The sequence below is a fragment of the Mauremys reevesii genome, linkage group 1, assembly GCF_016161935.1.
Source record: "Mauremys reevesii isolate NIE-2019 linkage group 1, ASM1616193v1, whole genome shotgun sequence".
NCBI lineage: Eukaryota > Metazoa > Chordata > Testudines > Geoemydidae > Mauremys > Mauremys reevesii.
Window position 1 is genome coordinate 186,771,360 of NC_052623.1, and position 17,408 is coordinate 186,788,767.

Here is a 17,408-nt window from a genome sequence, read left to right on the forward strand (position 1 = left end):
CTGCAGTGTGTTATGGGCTGTAAATCAACCTCTTCCTTATATGCCTCACCTTCGGAGGTATCTGTGCCTTGGCTCAAGTTATGCAGTGTCGGGCACTCAGATGCATAGATATCTATCTGTTGAAAATGGCCAGGGTTTACACTGAAGCTACTACTTACTTTAAAGTCACCTTTCCTCAAGTGTGATTGTAGTCAAGAGCTCCTCCTCTGGATCCCAATTAGACAGGAAGGACCATGAATATAACAATAGCCTGTATAACCTACATAAAGCTGTGCCTCAAAGATGTGTAACATGTAAAGTAAGTAATGTGTGAAAACAACTTATAAAGGTGACAGTTTTGGGGTTGTGTCTGCCAATTTATGAATTTCATTTTGTTGTGTATCATGTATGATTGTACCCGGCATTATGGTCTAGAACCTCCATTTTATATCTAACTCTACTTTGTGCCCTGTTTTGAGCTCATGTGTAGGTAGCTGGCTGAGAGATATAACAGGGTTGGTAAAAGAGGGTGGTGGTTTTTTGTTTTTGTTTTCCTTCTCACATTGGGAAGAACTAATACAGGAAATAATCTAGCAAACTCCGAACAATTAATTTGCTAATGACTCTGACTCACCTTACCAACCCTAATTCAAACGAGGGGTGTTGTGAATGTGAACCCAGCATGACTGAGGTATGAGCTTTCACACTAAGGGATTGTGACTAAGACTAAGTACTGCTATTACAGCTACTATTCCAGCCATGTGTTCATAGACTGGCTTCCTGGTCCCTCCTCCAAACTCCTTCCTCCAACTTCTATCTAGGTTGCTACATTTTCTAAGAGGGGTGTGTGTGTGTGTGTGTGTGTCTGTGTGTGTGTCTGTGTGTGTGTGAGAGTGTGTGAGAGAGAGAGAGAGAGAGTGAGAACTGCAGTTCCAAAATGAGGATGATAGCTCATGTTCTGGCCTACTCCATGTTACCACTACCCCCACCATTACAATTGGCGGGCCACACCCTCAAATGTGTGCTCCCCTTTTGGTGCCTGTGACCCTTGCCAAATGCAGGCCACCACTGAGAATACGCCCTCCATTTGAACATGGTGTGGAGGAGAAGGAGGTAGTTATGTTGTATTTCACTTTTTTTGGTCCTCAAAATGGGTGATGCAACATTAACTCCACAACCACTCCCTACATGTCACAATGGGTACTTTCATCAAGGATCTCTCAGACTTCTAATTTAAAAGCTCAGCAATCAGAAATGTTTTTTCCTTTGTAACTTAAATTCCAAATACATTTACTTGAGTTGACTGAGAAAAAATAGTTTTTTGATTATAGAAAAATTGTGCATTTTTTGTCTTTGCATGTACTAATAAGAATTAAGAATTAAAGGAAATGCTCTCTAAGAAATAATGGAATGAAATTCACTCCCTGTGCAGTGGGCCAACACAAGGGTAGTCTGCTGGCACAGAAGCCACATACGAGTGCCTTCTTTGTGTTCTGCAGAAATGGCCTTCATGCTGGCCTGCCACAGGCTAACATGGAAAGGCATTTTGAATTCTAGAAGATAAATCTAGTTGAAAAATATGGGAGAAATGATTCTTAGTAGAAAACTAAAATTGCATTTAGTTCTCTTAGGTAATTTTTTAGCAACCTGCTACTCACATTTGGTCATAGCAAGAGATGACAGAACAGCTTTTTATTTCTCAGTGCATTGATATTTAGAGAAATACATTTCCTGTCTTATGAGATTTATGAATTTAACACCAATCTTCTTAATATATTAAGCTACCCTAAGTGTTTTTAATCTCAAACCCAATAGTCAGAAAGATCCTACATAATCATCTCTCTGAAACTCCTGTTAGAGATTTATGGACATAACTGATATCATCATCAGCTATGCTCAGTGGTTAAAATGTCAATTGACCAAAAATAAGTAAATTAAAAAGTCAGTTCCCATTGTTTACCAAGTAAAATGCTATATGTCTTTTTCTCTTTTTGGTTATAGCAGGGCAAGAGTACCATTTTATGCTCTAATGGCCTCATCCAAAGGCCACTTAAATCAATGGGAGTCTTCCCATTGTATTCAATGAGCTTTGGACCAGGCCCTAATTGTGTCTCCATCGTCAGACCTGATCCAGCAAAACATTTAAGTATGTGCTTAACTGTATACATGTGAGTCATCCCTCTGACTTCATGTGAATACAGTTGAATTCAGTAGGGGCTCACATGCTTACAGTTAAGAGTTTTGCTGGATCATGTCCATAGTCATAGCAGTTTGGTCTAAGTATAGCAGTTGTGTATGCATCAACAGTGGCATGCCTTCCCACTCATGAATGTGTGAAGAGAGGTCAAAGCCTTGTTGAACAAATTGAATGATTCACTGCTACACCTGTGGTACAGATTCCAGGTGAATCTTCTAGGACAGAGCCCAGACAATCTGGAGAGCACACTATTAGGAAGTAAGCCCTTGCTTGTTTGGCTGGATTTGTTTTAATTTAGTTTAATTTTATTTATTTTTAATACATGGTGGGTCCAATGCAGATTTGTGGTACTGCAGTTCCCTACTTAGTTACAATTTTGTTGGGCTAGATTATGTGGCCCTTAATCATGTTTATGGGTACGTATGTGAGTAGAGTCACTGAAATAATTGGCACTAATTGTGTAAATAACTGTACACCAATATGAGGAAGAGGTTCAAATTCTGGTCCATTGTTTAGCATTAGATTTGGTCAGCCTTGGGCCATGCATTTAAACTTTTATCAATATTTTATGATACATGTTAGTCAACATGTGCATGTTTTAGGTCTTCATAGAGTCATGCCTAAGTACAGTTGTGAAGGAATTGGGTTGTCCAAAATACATATGTTTAAATGTCATTAAGATCTAAATTATCTTTCCACAGATGTAGCTTTCTTGATTTCCACCAAACTAGTAGTATTGTTCAATGTTATATCATGTTCATATTATTGTTCATGCCATATGTTTGTGTATATTGAAGGACAGAAATCCACACCATGTAGAGGTCAAGCATAGGAGTTTATTACACACAGCGCTGGCAGAGTGTCACTTTGCTTATTATGCTCAGAGACACTTTCAGTCAATTGATTACAATAGAATATATAGATTTTCCATGGGTGGGAGAGAGAGAGATGGGGTAGGCAGTTCCACACCCCGGGATAGGTTTTGCAGGAAGACAAGATAGCACATTAGCCAATGGTTAAAAGGTTACATAATGTCTCCGCCCATGGTCTCAAGTTAGCAAGTTAACATTTAATTAATACTATGATAAAATGTTATTAGTACAAAATATACTTGTCGAATTCTGATTTGGGGTCCATAGGAATGGAGCAACTCCTTAGATTGTCCAACAGGTACATTTCTAGGGGTTAAAGCAAAGAAACAGTGAAAGTATATGGCAATACAGATTGTCTCCTTTATGTCCTTCGGTCCCTGGGAAGGGAGGTGGAAGGATGCCATATTTTATACTGACCTGTGCCAGTTTTTCATAAACTCAAAGTTGGATCTGTGGGAAGAATGTCTCCCTACAGAAGAGACTAACACAATAACAACAGGGATCCTTTGTTCAATTTGAAACATAATTATTCAGTTATTGCTTTAACATTTGGCATTTCTACTGACCAAGCATATCTTTAGCAAAGGCAATATTATCTTGTTTACCCCAGCTTTCTCTTGGCTGATCACTATTTGCTAGGCCTCTGGTCTCTCTTGACCAAACTCTGGACTTTGGTCTGGAAAAGAGCTGGCACAATCCATCTACCAGGTTGTTATATAAAATGCACATGGATTTTAACCCTTCATATATTATAAATATATCCATGTATTTTGTAATCATTTCAACTTAAAACATATTTTTGGTAAAGTATGGTGTGTGTGCATGCCGGCATATGAGAGAGAGAGAGAGCTGCTGTTGCTTTAAATTTTTTCAGCAGATTTGAGAATGACTCATTGAAACTTTTAAGCTCTTAGGTCTGCTGGAAGGGACAGAGGAGCTGAGTGGAGAGAACAGAAACAAATCTGGTTTGGGTTGCTTTGAGAGAAGGCTGGAAATGGTGACGCTATGCTTGGTCTGTTTACAATAGTTTTATAAAATATATTCTAATAATCAACAAATATTAGAATATATACTATACATAAATATCTCCAAATATAGTAAAATAAATTAAAGTATATGAAAGAAATTAAAACTAAGAATGGTAATTTAAATTAATATTAGTTTTCTATTCTGTTTACATTCTTACACTGTCCCTTTCATTGTGGCATCTGAACACACAAGGTTATTAAATAATATTAAACAATTGTTAAATATTTAAAATTCAGCGACAGTATATAATAATATAGGCTTTGATCCTGCAAAAGGTTATGCCTGGGCGTACAGTTCCTCCAGCTTGGAGTCCCATTGCTTTCATTGTGACTCCATAAGGAAGTAACCATTTGCCTTGGTATAGTTAAGAGGTTGATTTTAGAATATCAGAAACACTAATTACTTTTCCCACTATTTATTGTCTAGGCAGGAGATAGGGAGATTGGTGTCCAATGTACAAGAAAAAGCTGTCAAGTAACAGCTCTCTAATGGCTTGCCTAACAAGGCTGGCTGTACCAATTCGAACCCATTCTAACCACTTCAGCTATGGCAATTCGGTCATAACCCTGTCTTCTCTACTGTGTCACTATGGCCACTGAAACACAGCTGGAAGTCTGCAATGCCACCACGAGTTCTGTGGATCTTAGTCATTTCTGCAACTGTGACTCGCCTAGGTTCATTCACACACAGCATGCCTGAGCCACTGTGAAACAATTCATTTTAGTTGATGGAGTAATTTTTTCTGTTTAACAATGTTATTAATATTTTTACTTCTTGTTTGTAACATTAGTTAAGAACATTTTAGGGTAGTTCTTCATACTTTTCTCAACTGAGGGGAAAAGAGATCAAGGACAAATAATGGGTTTTATTTACAGAATTTTGTTATTTCTGCAATATATTTGCCTTTTTTCAATTCACTATTTCCACTGAAGTGACTGAACAGTCATCTAAAGTTCAAGGGTTTAAACTAAATGTCTCCTAGAAGTAGTAATTTATCTCCATATAATTTGTAACTACCTTCTGAGCTTCATCACAAATCTACATTTCTCAGTTCATTCCTAAGAGAACCTTGCATCAAGAAGGCATTGCTTTGAAAGTTAAAGTGGACAAGAATCCATGTATAGTTATTCATATGTTATTGGTATGGATCCATTTTATTATCCTAGATAAATAAAAACCAACTTTGTAAAGAATACATTACAGGAGATATGTTTTATGAATTCACAAATTTATGAATTATTGATTATGAGTATCAAAGCAGAAAGCAAATTATAGCCAAGGGAAAAGATTATTTGAAAAATTATTTTCCTTCAAAGTGCATCATAAAAACAGTATCAATAATTACAAAAAAAAAGTATGCATGTCATCTAATAAAGAATTAAGAAAGAAATATAATCAAAACAGAAGATCTGATCTGCATTGCTGAGTGTTGTTGAGACATCTGGTGTACATGAAAATGCATGCGTCTGTGGAAAATGTACCTAGATATTTGACAGGATAGCAAGGCAGGATATTAAAACACAGAATACAAGAAAATACAGTAAAAATACCTTTAATTAGGAGAAAGAAGAAGATTCATGTTTGAACAGACATGTATGGAGGAAATTTTTTTTAAAAAGTCAAATGTTAATTCCTCAAAGAATCTGAATCTGAAGGGAGGCAATGAAAATTAGAAGTCTCTTCACTCAGTGAATGATGGATAGCTATTCTACACATAGTTTTTATGGTTTAAGTTTATTATTTAGGAGCAAAATAATCACTATAAGCAGAAATCAGTGACAGGTCAAAAGAGAATTCTCAGAGTAATAAAGCAACTCCATAAATATACAAATCAAAGACTTGATTTACATAATTACTTTTCCTTATAACCTATTCTAATCTATGTTTTGTGTAACTCTACTCTTTTAAAAGTGCGTTGCCAAGTATTCTTTAAAATATAGGCTGTACCTTTTTATACCATCCCAGAAGCTTTAAAATAATTACATTTTCCTTAACTTTATCTTTGGCAATTTTTAAAAACCAACATTTTTAGTAGATGAAATGTTAACCTAATTATGTTTTAGTTCTTTACTTTCTTGTTGTACTTCCATTTAGCGTCTTTGATGGAAACACTTTTCTGGAATGGAGTTTTTTAAACTTTTGTTCTCCATCTGGCTCACTCTAAAGAATCACAGTAGGACTCAAACTTTGTTATGCTTAGGTAGTGGATGCCACTCTCTTAGATCTTGTCTACATTGCAAGTTGCACCATTTTAACTAAGGCCTGGTCTACACTAGGAAATTACATAGATATCCACACTCCTGAGAGAGACAGCTGTACCGACCTAAACACTGGTATAAACGGCTCTAGGTTGACCTCTCAGGGAGGTGGATTACCTACGCTAATAGAAGAAGCCCTCCTGTCAGCATAGGTACGGTCTACACTGAAGTGCTACAGCAATGCAGCTGCATCACTGCAGCATTTTAAATGTAGACATACCCTAAAAGTGTGTTTAAATGTAATGTAATTAAGCTGGTGCAAACCCTTCTGTGAACGTTCTTAAATGGATTTATACCTGGTTTATGTCATTTTAGCTTAAATGGATTCCTCTCTAATTTTAGGTAAGTTGATTTAAAAACAGATTTTAATTTAAACTGGTACAATTTATAAAATAGATAAAGGTTTAGTTAGTTATGTAATAAAGCTAGAAGTACTGACATGCTTAAGAATAAGGTTAAGAAGTATTGATGTTATTATAATTGCGTACCACTCTCCGGCGTAGGCACACATCTAATAATTATCCATACAACTCATCCCTTTCACACTTAGCTTAGTAACACTCAATAACACTGTTCAAACATATGCATGAATGACTAAAAGTTAAGCCAGGATTGACTAGGAGAAGCTGGCGGAGGGGGCGCTGAGAAAAAGAACAGAGAAGTTTGATTTGCTTGGTTTCCTAGTCAAGTGTCCCAAAAAGAAACCCACTTAATCTATTCCCTAGACCATTCTGTTATCAAAAAGGTAGGACTTTCGCATAAAATAGGCTTTCAGAAATTTGAGCAGATCCTGTAATGATGAAATTCCCATTTCTACATATTTTTCTCTATATATGAAAGGCTGATGGCTCTTTGGGAAGAAAATAAAATAAGCAATTCCAATTATTTGACATCTACTTTTTTGTTTGTTTGTTTGTTTGCTTTTGTGGTTGGATATTGTACAAGGTATTATTCTCCATATCTTGTATTTAGTGGGTCACAGAAGAATATTTTTCTCAATAAAATGCTGAACTACCTAATATAAAAAATCCATCAGCCTGTTATTAAATGTATGAAATGGAAAGACAGACTAAGGCAAAGAAACAGAATGTCAGAACAAATTGTGACTTTACAATTTGAGCCTGGTAGCTCACCAGAGGTCCTCCTCAGGACCAATTCATCTTAAAATGTGCACTGTCTTTGAAGTAATACCACACGATGGCTGTGCCTGTACCAGTAGCTCTGATCAAAAACTGTAAATCTTTTTGTCACCATGTATTGTGTGAAGCAATCAATCTCAATCCCTTGGGACATGAACTTTGTGAAAAAATGTGTTTTATCCCCAGTAAAGGGAGTAGTAAATCAGTTTTAAATTGATGTTTTGTCTGGGGTAAAGAAAAGGGTTTCAGCATATAAAGTTTATCTATTTTGAAAAATGTGCTGAATAATATAATGATTTCCGAGGGGGAATATTTTCTGCATCATTAATATTTCACAACACTATATTTAAAAAAAAAATAAAGACAGGATCTTTTGGTATTGTATGCTTAGCACAATCTACTTTTTCTTAGACATACTCAATATTTTTTATTGATTTAGCAATTTTATTTATGCCATATTACCTTTACTCTGCTTTTCCCCAGCTTTTTCTTAATGCTGCTTTAATGTATTATCGGCTTTAAGAAGGGATATTGAAAGAATTACAATGCACCTAAAGGCAGTGATTACTTTTCTGTATGTCTACCATAACTAAGTGAGATGAGTGAGGGTGAAATGTGTTCTCCCTACACCTCACTTCTGTAGTCATTGTCTCTCACTCATCTCTAAGAGTGACACAGATGCAATAGATTCATGAATGTAAAAGTTTAGTGATAAATGAACCTTTTAATTATTTTTTTAAAAAAGCTCTTTTGAATTAACTATTGTTTTCTATCATAACAAAACAAAGTTAAACTGACATTAAAATATAAAAATATTCACTTTGGTATTTGTTTAATCTGTAAAAGAAAACATCCTTTTACCTCTTAACATAATCAGCTTTTCTTTATGGGTAACATCAACACCTCTGATCCATCCTTAGTACGAATAGCACCTTCTCCTTATACCATTCAAAAAATAATTCTGTTTCTCTCTTTATAGATTTGGCAGATATTGCCACCACATGTAGTATCTTTGGGGAAACTGTATTAAGTTTATGTATCACTGTAGGCCAGGAACTGTATGTATGATTCTGTTCTGCTCCATGGGGGAAGGTTACCACAGCTCTTCTAGGAACTACAACAGTGATGGGTGATTAGGGTGAATCACTGACACTGTGAATACTTCTAGAAAAGTAGAACCCCTGGGGAGGTTCACGTATACTGCTTCAAACTGTCTTGTTAGATACTAGGAAGACAAAGAAAGGGCTTTTGCTTTAGAAAGGCTGTGTTTAAACTGACTCGGCCTTCTTTCTGATCTTACAAAGGATATAACCTTCTGTCAAAGGGCCCCAATCCTTGCATGAGGGTGGGGATGACTTTGTCCTACCAGGGTTCCATAAGACTGATGGGTGACATCTGATAAGCATTTAGCATGCATATAGGAACTTTTATTGGTCTATATTTGTTTTTCTGTAGTGCTTTTGCCTTTAAAACAGAGGTGCTTGCTTAGAAAGACCTGCGTGGTAACTTGTAACTGCTGGTATTATCCTGTTCATAGCTCTTGGAGAGAAAACATAGCACAGATACTGCCTTTAGGCTCAGTAGGGTTATCAAAAGGCAGAGAGCTGTGCAGCCTTAAAACCTTGGTGAGGAGGAAGAAAGCTGTGGATCTCCACACAAGAGAGCTGGTGGCTGGGAACTGGAAACCTGAAGTGGGTTCCCTCATTGGTCATGGTGAGAGAATCATAGGTGCAGTTACCCTGAAACTGTGACAATATTATTCAAGTTTTCTTTTTTTCCTTGGGATTGCCTTTTCCCTCTAAACTACTGATCCTGTTTCTTTACATCTGACTTAATCATTGTTCTTTTTCCTGCTGTACCATTAAGATTTCTTTGTCTTTCCTATCTTGGTATGTTCATAATGTCTATTTTATTTTAAAAATATTTGCTATTAATATTTTATTTGTATATAAAATTCCTGGAATAAGAATGAAACCCCCTTTCAAAGACGACGCATACTTCAACACATTATTTTCTGCTCTGCAAATGGGCCTCTTCCTACCAAGGGTCTTAAACGGAAACACTAATCAACAGGGCATATCAGATTAAAACCGCCACCACAACAGCAAAATCAAACCCAGTAATGTTAGAAGTAACTTCAAGGAGAATTAGTGCAGCATTATGGGTTAGCTGTATGGTGTATAATAGCATCTTCCTAAACTTTAGGACTACAGTGAAGTTCTGTCTACTAAGTCTGGAGATTAATAGAATTTTGAGATGACTAGATACAAATTTCAGCTTTGATTGTACAGTGACTTCTGTATTCAGTGTTCTGTATTCCTTTTATTAAGGTATGCTCTGCCCTATATCTCACCCACAAACTTTTATCTTATATTGTTGTTCTTACTCTGGTGTTATGTAAAAACCTAATAAACATAAGTTATATAATAAAATATTTAATGCTAACAATGTTAGAGAATTTAGGATTGCCTAAATGTCTAACTCTACTTCTCTCCATTTGTTTCTTCTAACTCCCTTTATGTGTAAGTTTGTTTGAATTAATTCCAGTTGACGCTGACAAATGACTGTTGCCATTGCATCTATGATAAGATGCTCATCAAAATTAATTATCATATTTTCATGCTAGTGTGGAAAAATGAAAAATCTCTAAAATAATAACTATTTCTGATTTGTAATATCTTATTAAAATAAAATACATCAACAGTTTAACTATAAATAATCATACAATGGACATTCAAAGGAACAAGACCCATTGGTCAAAAGATCTATGTTTAAATTAATTGTATTTGTTGCTTAGGAACTCTAGAAATTATATTCTTTAAAATTATTACACTTTTCAACATTTTTTTAAATAATCAGATTTTTCTTTATCCTTCCCAACATTTATGAAACATAACACCTGTTTTCATTTTTTTTAAATGGACATATTGTTCTCTCTGGGTTTAAAATGTGCCTAGGTCCTTTAAATAAAGTAAATTTACAGCTCGTGACAGTTCTCGGTGACGGGAGTGGAGATAGAAATTCTCTATGCACAAAATAAGTATGACATGGGCAACAGCAGTACTGACTTCCCAAAATTGCCCCATTATTACATCCTAATCTTGGTTTCAAATAATTAACTATTAGTATGAGAATGCAGTTTCACATCCAAGCAATGCACATATTTTCTGTTTAATACCTTCTCCTAGTTGGCACTCTTTTGTTCAGTATTTGTATGTTGTCTAAATATTGAAATAGTAATTAATCTAAACAGCTTCTCTCTGCAATAGTTTGGCCATACAGGCTAAAACTGAAAGGTGACAACAACACTGCAGGGATTCCATGAAAGTAGTTCACTTTGATGGACAGAGGCCAAAGTTTGTAAACTACCTTGAGATCCTTTAGAACAATGGCTCTCAACTATGAGTATGTGTACTCCTGTTGGTATGCAGAGGTCTTCCAGAGGATACATCAACTCATCTAGCTAATTTTACAACAGGCTACATAAAAAAGCATTAGCGAAGTCATCACAAACTAAAATGCCATACAGTGGCTTGTTTATACTGCTCTGTGTACTATACACTGAAGTGTAAGTACAATATTTCTATTCCAGTTACTTTCTCATTTATACCATATAATTATAAAATAAATTAAGCAATTTTTCAGTAATACTTTTGTATTTTTATGTCTGATTTTGTAGATTTTAAGTGAGGTGAAACTTGGGGTACTCAAGACAAATCAGACTCCTGAAAGGGGTACAGTAATCTGGAAAGGTTGAGAGCCACTGTTTTAGAATGTAAGGTGCTAAAAAAAATGAAGTAAACTGCTATAATTTTATGTTAGTTTTCTTGCTATCTGCATAGAGCAATAATGTTTTAGCAAGTAGACCTTCACTGTTTAGTCTGTTAACTAAGAACAGCATTTTCATATCTGGAAATCCAGCAGCTGCCAAAAGTGAGCTTTCTACTAGACTTGAGTTTCCAAAATAGACATGCTGTTTATCAATTTTTAATATTCGTTTATGGACATTTTTGCCCATTTTTCACTTGTAAGAACTATAGAGAGCAGTGTCTAACTTCAGGTTAATACACAGGAAGTAAACATCTGCTAATGCACTTGTTAAAATCCTATGAAAGGAGTGTGGGATTTTTAGGCTTTGTGAGAAAGAGAAAGAGTGGATATAGTCTATTAAGCATTCTAAAAGCTTTGGATGAACATTTTTTTAAAATCTTCCACAATCAATTGTCCACCTCTGTCTTCACACCCCATGTCATAATCCTGTGAGTCAGCTCTCATTATGATATAAATCTAACTATTTATCAACAAAAACACATTCTAAAATTAAATATCCATGTAATGAATTCAAAATCATTAACACTCAATCACTCTGTTGTTTGTGAGGCGTTGTTCTTATGTTTTTAAATTCCATGTCTTCCATAGATTGTCAAGCCAGAAGGGACCATTATAATCTGACCTGCTGCTCAACACACATAATTTTGTCCTGTGAATCCTTTGTCAAATCACCATGCACATCTTTGCATCTATATAAACAATATTCTTAGCACTACACATATTTAACATTTTTCCATTCTATCTGCAGTGTGCTGAAGGCAGATATTTTCTCCTAATCTGACAGACAATGGTAAATATGATCAGCTAGAAACCCATATTAATTTATCTCCAGTAGTTTTAGATGTAAATTTTGTCATTAGCCTTTACTACATTTAAATGAATAACTGATGAATCTGACTTTGGGGAGTGATAATGGATATTCTGTCAATCTTTTTGCACTGTAGTGGCTTGAGATCTTGAAATATATTTAAAAAGGGCTCTAGGGGTGATCCCGGCAATTACAGACCGGTAAGTCTAACGTCGGTACTGGGCAAATTAGTTGAAACAATAGTAAAGAAATAAAATTGTCAGACACATAGAACAACATAAACTCTTGAGCAATAGTCAACATGGTTTCTGTAAAGGGAAATCGTGTTTTACTAATCTATTAGAGTTCTTTGAAGGGGTCAACAAACATGTGGACAAGGGGGATCCGGTGGACATAGTGTACTTAGATTTCCAGAAAGCAAAATTGCAAGTCTGTCACTGAGTGGTTAGAGAGGTTGAAATGACATCAGGAATCATAACATTCAAAAACCAGTGGGAGAACACTTCAACCTCTCTAACCACTCAGTGACAGACTTGAAGGCGGCAATTTTGCAACAAAAAAACTTCAAAAACAGACTCCAAAGAGAAACTGCTGAACTTGAATTAATATGCAAACTAGATACTATTAACTGTGGCCTAAACAAAGACTGGGAATGGTTGGGTCATTACACCAATTGAATCTATTTCCCCATGTTAAGTTCTCCTCACACCTTCTATGGGCCATCTTAATTATCACTTCAAAAAGTTTTTTTCCTCCTGCTAACGATAGCTCATCTCAATTGATTAGACTCTGCCTGTTGGTATGCATACTTCCACCTTTTCATGTTCTCTGTATGTATAAATATCCCCTGTCTGTGTGTTCCATTCTATGCATCCGAAGAAGTGAGCTGCAGCTCACGAAAGCTCATGCTAAAATAAATTTGTTAGTCTTTAAGGTGCCACAAGTACTCCTGTTTTTTTTGCGGATACAAACTAACACGGCTGCTACTCTGAAACCTGTGTTACATCAGTTAATTTAAACAAACAATTTCTTATAACTTCAAGCACTGGACAAATAAAATGGCAGAATGAGTGCCACAGGCTTCAGATGTTTATATATAGTTCCTAAAACAATATATACTGTCTGTACTGACTTCTTGGTGTGAGGAAAAAACCTTACTAGGAAGTTCTGATAGCGTTCACTACTGTTGCAGTAGCAGGGAGCAATTACTTGTAAATTGGTGCGATAAATTGTCTGATTTTGTAAATATATGCTCTTTGGAAAATTTGCTTGTTTTTCATTTCTTGGGATTTCTATGGTAAGAATTATTCAGCAGAATCCAAAGAAGAGGAGATGAACTGTATAGAGAGAGGGAAATCATTCCAGCTCTCCGTTCAATCAGATAAAACTCATTGTCTTATCAGCATCAGTAAATCTAAGGGCAAAGCACTGTTACCTTGTAAATTCTAAGAGCTGATTAATTCTCAGACATCACAGTCAGGGAAGTATATACTATAGCAGTCTCAAATTATAATGGCTGGAGGATTAAAAAGAGCATTTTTCTGAAGTAAGAAAATATTTTATATTTGGATTATAGGATTCTTGGAACAGGGTTTAGGAGGGGAAGCTCTGTAGATTGAATACAGATACTGTATATGAGAGTGAATTGTATTATTTTCTCATTTATGCATCAACAATTTTAGCTATAGTCCAGTTCAAAATCTTTATTACTGCAGATGATGCATGACCTAGAAAGATCATAACTTGACTTTCAGATCCCAGGTTGAATTTGCATAATCGAAAATTAGAGAAAAAATGTTTCACTTGTACACTGAGAAAATCTGAGCTGAAAACTAAGATACAACAATCACCCACATGCCACTAATAGAAATACACTAATTCTGTTCAAATATCTGACTGTGGATTTGTATTGGTGCTCCTCTTCATTTAATCTTTTGTTTGCCTCTTTCCTGTATTTGAATGTTTATGCTATAAGGAATCCCATGACTTTTCTTATCAGCACATTTGTGACCTTTCATGGAGGATAAGAGGAAGGGAAGGGAAGGAACAGATACAGGTTTTAGTTAATTTTAGGCTTAGTTTAGAATTTTGCTACATTAATAAAATCTTTCTTTACCCCCTCTCAAATTTATTTCCATTATAATTATATTTTGATCTTTTAGTATTACATGGTTACACAAATATTAGTGATTTGTCATGTCCCAAAAAATCTTAAAAAGTGTTGGTGTTACCATCCAGGAGAAATTCTTTATCAATCACTCAATATATTTGATAGTTTTGACGTGCTACCTTTGAACTATGTATAGTTTAATAGGGAATTGCATCAATTTTCCATATTGTTTAAGACATGTCGGACAAAAAGAATAGATCTAAAATTTAAGGGTACCGTTTAAGAAAGAAAACTGAAATCCCAAAGCAATGTGGACAAATCATTTTATTAGTCTGTTGTTCACAGAAATCGTTTTGGGATAGGCTCTCAATAAGTAGTATCTTAATCAACAAGTAGTCCCATTCATTTCACTAAGACTTCTTGTGAAGTATGTACTATTCACTCTGAGTAAGGGGTATCAGAATCTGGCTTGTGGTAAAGACTTTGTATAACATCTCTTTTGGATAAGATTTACCTTTAACGTTTCAGTCTGGATGTATGATGGAGGCAGGGGTGGCTCTACCTTTTTGGCCGCCCCAAGCAGTCATGCGCGGGAGGTGCCCCGGAGCCGCGGGAGCAGCGGACCTCCCGCGGGCATGACTACAGAGGGACCGCTGGTCCCGCGTGGCTCGGCTGGACCTCCCGCGGCTGTGGACGGTTCGCGGGTCCGGCGGCTCCGCTTGAGCTGCCGCAGTCATGCCTGCGGGAGGTCCAGCCGAGCCGCGGGACGAGCGCCCCCTCCACAGTCATGCCTGCGGCAGGTCCAGTCGTCCCGGGGCTCCGGTGGACCTCCTGCAGGCATGACTGCGGCAGGTCCGCCGGCCCAGCCTGCCGCCCCCCCTGGCCACAGGGGACGGGCCGCTCCTCGGCTCGCAGCGGCAGGATGAGCTGGGGCCCCAGCCTTTTGCCGCCCCCTAGATTTTGCCGCCCTAGGCACCAGCTTGTTTTGCTGGTGCCTAGAGCCGCCCCTGGATGGAGGGAGAATCTTGAATGTGCTGGAAATTGGAGGAAAGACAAAAAGCATCATATATCCAGATTCCTACAATTTTTTTTGTAAAGTGAACATTTATAGCTAAGAAAAGACATTTCCTAACAACCCAGTTTGATTTTTTTTCTATACTGAGATTACACATAGTAAATTTACATGTCCTTTTTACAATAAAATTGCTAGATATCAAATTAGACTACACAAGGACAGGCAGCATTATAAAAATGTGTAAATTTAGTAAGAATCTGAAAATGAATTGATCATTGTTTTTACTATTGTGTGACTCTTGCTGTGAAATAATTCTGGAAAGAAAGAATACTAATGTGTAAATGTAAGAAAACTTTGCTTTTTCATTTTTAAAGTGGTATGCGTGTATATTTATATATACTAAAGGCATGCTTACACAGTGTACTTTGGGGGTGTGATTTTTAAAGCACGCTAAGATGTTGCACACTAATTTTTTTGTTTGGACTATGCTGGTATGCACTAAAATTTCCCTAGCACATTTTAACTTTGTGCTGAAACAGTACTATGTTGAATTGCACTAGGAAACTTTTAGTGAGTACCAGCATGGTCCACATGGACCAATTAGTATGCAGCACAGTAGTGTGCTATAGAAATCATACTCCAATAGTGTGCATTGCCATACCATCTACACAAGCTCTAACACTCTTAATTTTACAGCATTAAGAATACTATAGATGATCAGCATAGTTACTGAGAGTTGAGAACATTTAGTTACTATTTGACTAAAATTATTGTTTACAGTGTGTTAGTATTGTAAACATAGGTAGTTAGCAAATTCACATTCCAAACCAATTACAGAATCATAGAAATGTGGGGCTAGAAGGGACTTAGAGAGTCATCTAGTCCATCCCTGTCTAACCTGTTCTTGGAAACCTCCAAAAAAGGAGTACGTGGAATTATGTGTAATTTCATGCAAATTGCATATAAACTGTGAGCCTGACTATGGCTTGGCAGCACGATAACATCAACTAAACAGTAATCCCATAGAATCATAGAATTCAAGATCAGAAGGGACCATTATGATCATCTAGTCTGACCTCCTGCAAGATGCAGGCCACATAAGCCGATCCACCCACTCCTGAACTAATTCTCTCCCTTGACTCTGCTGTTGAATGCTCCAAATCATGATTTAAAGACTTCAAGTAGCAGATAATCCACCAGCAAGCGACCCCTGCCCCATGCTTCGGAGGAAGGCAAAAAACCTCCAGGGCCACTGCCAATCTACCCATGATTCTGATTCACCCTGTTTAGGTTAATGTGTATGTTATCACACTTATTTCCTTAGACCAAAAACTATCAGTACCAACAAAAGACAGAAAATCTCTAAGGCTGTATACACTGCATGCTTCTTTCAGGGGCATGTGGAGTATTTACTTAGGTAGCCCCCATTATGTGGGTTTAAGTAGAAGGGTAGACAGTGAGGCCTGAGTTAGGTGAGTAAAATACACACACCTGAAGTTTGTGAGTATTTACCCAAGTACATACTTTACACCGCTCTCTACTGACCCAAGCCATGCTTTCACGTCTACACTGTTATTTTTAGCCATGTAGAGTCCTGCTGCCTTCCAATTGCTGGAACCTTTCCCCACTACTTCCCCCTTGTCAGAGCCTATCCTTGTTGCAGTGAAAGACTTCAGCAGCGGGGAGCTGCTTGAAGCCTTTTCTTGCTGCCTCTCCCCTGCCAGATCCTTTAACTGACATGTGTACTGACACATCACAGTGAGGACACAACTGTTCACTACAGCTTGTTACACATACCCAACATGCTGATGAAAGTGATGTGTAGTGTAGACACAGCCTCAGCATGAGCAATGTTTAAACAAATAATCAGCATCATTTGGTTCTTTACCACATTTTTCAGCCTTTCTCACCTACATGGAATTATATAGATAATATAAATTGAAAAGCATCTTTTTCATATTTCTTGATCACATAATTTGGTGTTAATTAAATGTATGTTTCTTAAAACTCATCTTAAATTAGTTGAGTTTTTCTTTGATATTTTTTTCACAATCTATTTCTTGTGCCTGCACTCTGTTTTGATAGAGGTCACAAAACTAACAAGGGCTGATGGCATGTTTCTGTAGCATGAATAGTACATGCTTCAGGTAGGATTTGGATCTAATGTAAT

General features: G+C 36.6%; 1 protein-coding gene across 5 annotated transcripts in view; it reads left to right on the top strand.

Moving 5' to 3' along the window:
* CADM2 (cell adhesion molecule 2) overlaps positions 1 to 17,408 on the top strand; it is a 1,013,511-nt gene that overhangs the window by 373,412 nt on the left and 622,691 nt on the right. The window lies entirely within an intron of this gene.